The sequence below is a fragment of the Pundamilia nyererei genome, unplaced genomic scaffold (assembly GCF_000239375.1).
Source record: "Pundamilia nyererei isolate P.nyererei 1_Seehausen unplaced genomic scaffold, PunNye1.0 scaffold00053, whole genome shotgun sequence".
Classification (NCBI taxonomy): domain Eukaryota; kingdom Metazoa; phylum Chordata; class Actinopteri; order Cichliformes; family Cichlidae; genus Pundamilia; species Pundamilia nyererei.
This window is the reverse complement of record NW_005187454.1, coordinates 2,403,295-2,408,248: the sequence shown is the minus strand read 5'-3', so window position 1 is coordinate 2,408,248 and position 4,954 is coordinate 2,403,295. Positions and strand designations below refer to the sequence as shown.

Genomic DNA, 4,954 nt, shown 5'->3' with positions numbered 1-4,954 from the left:
CTCAGAGGTGGACAAAGAATACAGGACAGGAAGAGGAGAGCTTATATTTAAAGATAAGGACTGCTCAGTGGGATTTGATGTAAATTTAAAGCTTACATTGATTTCCTCATGTTCTCATATTGTGAAACATGCTGCAAAGCTAACTTAGACTAACTGTGTTATTTAAAGACCACATGAAAATCCTCTGCAGGTTAGTGCAGGATTATCAGGTTGGTTTACAGTAAAGAACTGTGTGTGACTGATGCACAATGGCTGTGGTGCTCGTGGTCTGTTATATCAAGTGTAACAGAGATGAATATGAATTTTAGCTGATGATGCTTAAATGTAGAAAAAGAGACGGTGTAAACAATGACCTGTCAGTGTAGAGGGTGGAAATCAGCCAGGTCAACTCGTGAAATACCTGCTTACATCTTGTTGATTTCAGTTGTGTTAATCTACAAAGAGCCACTACAGCTGATTTTAGGGTTCCCCCACTCTAAGATGGAAACCCCTGCTGAGCAAAACGAACAAAGGCTGCTCTCAGTTTTGCCAGAAAACATTTCAATGATCCCCGAGACTTTTGGGAAAATACTCTGTGGCCTGTTGAACTGTCTCTGCTGCTCGTCTGCAGAGTGACGAGTATCTCAGCCTTCCACACAGTGAGCCTTTTGTTCTCTTCATTCAGATTGTATCTTTGACTCTAAGACCTGTTGTTTGATCTTTTCCCTCCACCTCTCCTGGTTTATTTCTCACCGATCTCACTTGCTGCAGTGACTACAATAAAAACATCCCGTTTGTGGAACAGCACGTGTGTCTGATCACTCTGCACTGCACGCTCAATACAAATCTCACTGCCAGTAAGGACCTCAGTCGCAAAGAGAAAACCTCAACACATAATATACACAATACATAAATCCCAGCTGTCATAATGTGCACCAAAAAGGGATTAATACTGTTTTTTCTCAGTCCTTACAGCGCTTTCTGTCACCTAGAGCCAGTTAATGTGTCCAGACCAGCCCTACTGTGAGTGTGTGAACAAATGCCATCGTTTGTAAGCCCCACAGATACAATCATAGTCTACCTGTACAATGCAATGTAATCCAAATAGTGAAGCACATATACAGAAGGGTCAGTGAGCTGGGATTTTAAACCGTAACATGTAGCTTTTTTAATCTTTTGCCAGAATCACACTCTTACTTTTCTGAGTTCATGTATTTGAAGTGAAATTAAAGCTAATTATAGTTTAATGGCAAGAAAGTGAAAGTGGAAAGTGCTAAAAATAGAGAATTATCCTTTTAAGTGAATCTAAATATTTTCATTCCTCCTTCTAAAAGAAGCTTCATCTCCTCTCTGTTTATACCAACTCTACTGTCTGATTGGCTTTTGGGGACTCAGATTTGACGTTTGCCAAACAGAAAAATCAATATTGTTTTCACTGAATGTTTTCTAACAGTAAATATTTTTCAAACATTTGTTGTTTCTGTCTTTCCATGTGTTGTCCCTTAATCTGAATTGGAACCAAATGAAGCAGAGTGTAAGCACCTCCTAAGCAGCAGCAGCTACAGTGAGTCAGTACAGGTGATTTGAGACTATGAGAAATCTGAGAGACTCAACACTGATCAATTTAGGCTCCAGAATCTAGATTCAGGAATGTGCAGTTGTGAAGACACCAGTAAAGAGAGCATGGAGACCGATAGCATCAATAAGACCGATAGCCATGATGAGAAGTGTTACGAGTTCAAAATTGGGGATGGAAACAAGAGAAAAAACCACAATAACAACACTGGTCCGGCCGGGTTGAGTCAAACGATGATTTTAATGATCACACGCGTGGGAGATGGACACTGTATGCAGACAGCCTCAGATCTCAAAATGGTGGAGCATTGCTCAAACTCTTATAGCCTCTGGTGCCTCCACCTTATCATAAAAACTAAACATTCACATGTTTTCTCTCACACGGCGCCTAAGCTACGACCTTGGCTCCCAGTTTATCTGCTCCTGCTGAGATGGGGCAGAAAACTCCAGCATGCTCTGTTCTCTTCTAATCAAACAAACAAGGCGATGACTTTTCTGCAAACAGTATTTCTTATAACTCAGCAGTATAATGCATCATAAAACAATATCATTCATTCACAATAAATCAGCAGTCTAATGTAATGCAAATCAGTTTAACTAATGCAATAGTTGTCAGCTTCTTCTAATTCAGGAGAATAATGCAAACTAAAACTACATAATAATTCACACTCCTTAATTCGGGGTATAACATGGCATAAAATAATATTATAATCTAACAGAAGCCTGACGGCAAGGGCGAGAATGTGGGAGGGAATAAACAAAAGGCAGATTTTCAGAGGCTGTTTGGAAGCAGCAGAGGTGTTTATTCAGGTTTGCTCTGATTATGAAGCAGCAGGCTGACAGCCTGGAGCCTCCCAGCTTGGATTCAGAAGTGTGGAAGAGGAGCAGCTAAGTCAGGATAGGGTCATGGAGGATGCCAAGTCCACTGAATCCACACGCTTCCTGTTTCCACCTCATCCTTCCAGTGCTTTACTATACTCCCTGCTCTCTCTACCACAACTGCCTTTGAACTTGCCTGAGCCAGGTCTGAGTCCAGCTTTGCTACTCCAGCCAGGTCACATGACACAGGGGTGTGGTCTGATGTCAGCAGGCAGGTCAGTGGATCCCTCTGGTGATGGATATATGCCAGTGAAGCAGGAGGAGGCCTGAGAACAGACAGCAGGCTTAACTAGCAGAACAAAGTAGCATGTAGTACTTGAAGGAGTCATCACAACCAATCAGTTCTCAGGAAAATCAAACACCACATAAATATTTCTCTTCTTTGATTTTCATCAATGTATTTCCTTTTATATATTTTCTGTCAATATTTCTGCCTGATTAGAAGCTCATAGGCAGTTCCTGTCACTCTACAATAAAATAATGACGAGGCTGCCCTCTCTGCCCTCCCACTAGCTGACCTAACTGACACAAGTAAACTGTGCTAAGATGCCCTACATGGACTAAGGTTCTTGGCCACATACATATAGATTTGCTTGGCTGTAGAAATCCATGCCATGAAGCTCCCAGCGCACATTTTTGATGCTTCTGTTTGTGGCAGAGCAGGTTTGGAGCTCTGCAGAGCCTTGGTAACTTTTACTGACTATGCACCCCTACCCATTTATTATAAACTACCAGCACAACTGTTTTTTCTTTTTTCTATATTACACATGTATGATTTAGATTTAGATTTATGTGGCAGCTATTTACTGACCTGACAAAGTTATCTGAAATGATGTCATGTCATGAATAACTCAAGTTATTTTCCATGAAAATTAAAAGTGGGGAGATTCTCAAAAAATGAATGAGACGTGCATGTAATTTGATATATTTTGTTGTTTTGTGTGTGTGTTTGTCTGTGTGAAGTTTTGATGTGTATCTGAAAAACGCATTTTGAAAACACTGGAAAGACCTCAAGACATATTTTCTTTATTTTCTATGCAAAAACACCTTCCAGCAAGCCTTTTCAGTGTGAAATTTAGTGCGTATAGAAAATACCTGTGCCAGGTTGTCTCCATCTAGTGGTGAACATGGCCTTACCACTACATCAGGTGAGTTTTTCTCTGTGCACAGTGACACAAAACTCATCTAACAACACAAAGTATTAAAAAAATAAAGCATTTTAAAATGATGTAGGACGATCAAGGCAACGGTACAGATTCAGTAAGAGCTGGAGTTTATTGTAAACCTTAAAATATGCAGGGCTTCACACTGACACAATTGCTTATGTCCAGCATAGCTCTGTTAATATAAATTGTATTCAAAACGTGTCCAGTTTAATGTCTTAAACTAAAATGGCATTAAGGTTTCAATGAGCTAAAGTGGTCCCCCTGAGTCAGCACCCAGAAACCTATCATCTTTTAAAACTGTGGGCATAACAACGAACGTTGCTGGGATCTTAAAACGCTGGGGCTAAACCCAGACCTGAACTCTTTTGTATTTTCACTCAGTAAGAGCATATGTGCTGGTTATTACACAATATCAAACGACAGCATTAACACGGGGTTACAATTACTTTCTCACATCGTGGCATCGAGAGTTTATCCATTGAGCATTAGAGTTCAACAATGTTACATCCAGTTCAAAGTTTCAGTTTCACTAACGCCAGCGAAACAAGGCTAACAGTATATAAGAGCACAAAGACAGCTTATCGACAGCTCGACGTATCGTCAACAACTCACGTCAGTATGGCTGCCATCGGTCATCTTTTAACTAACCGGAAAATGAACTCTTACGCGGTATACTATACACATATACAGTATATTTCTTTTACTTGTTTTTAAAGTTGGAGTATTTATATATTACCCTGAAATCTTTTGCTGTTGAGCAGGAGAGCTCCAAAGCGTCCCCCTGTAACCATGGTTACGCAGAGGCGTTAGCGTTCCAGTGGTGACGTCACAGAGTATACAGAGGACAGAAGTGTGACAAACTGATACTTGGAGGGATCTGCATCTTTTGCTGGCACTTTTCTGCTGCGATCCGGAGCTCGAGTCCCTGGTGCCCAGGGGTAAGATGAGTTGCTGTGTTCCTCACGGAGAAAAACTACTTAACATGGAATAACTTCAGTCTCGGATGGAAAAAAAAGATGCAAGCAAAAGAGGACAGCGGATTTCTTCAAACGGTAAGGAGCTTCTACCAAGTGATTTCTGATAAGCTTAAACCTTCGAGCGTAAATCTAATGTCCAGATTCATGCTAAACCTTTCTGATTACTCAGTGAATCTGCTCATGTGTCGCCGTTTAAAGCTATCAGGTAATTTCATGGTGAGAAATGTCTTTGACAAAAAAATTGCAGGATTAATTAAAGGCTATATATGTCTGCTAGGTTAGGACGTGGTTAGGAGCAAATACTTAAGACAGAGAGAGAGAGATTTTGCTCTTACAGAAATCTTTATTAATATTTATTAATATTCCATAAGCTTGTTT

General features: G+C 40.4%; 1 long non-coding RNA gene across 1 annotated transcript; it reads right to left on the bottom strand.

Moving 5' to 3' along the window:
• Positions 1-2,323: 2,323 nt before the first annotated feature.
• LOC102204293 (uncharacterized) lies at positions 2,324-4,398 on the bottom strand. The gene is made up of 2 exons (XR_311742.1): positions 4,336-4,398; positions 2,324-2,699 (listed from the first exon to the last, which is right to left on the bottom strand). It is a non-coding gene; the product is annotated as an uncharacterized LOC102204293 (long non-coding RNA).
• Positions 4,399-4,954: the final 556 nt, after the last annotated feature.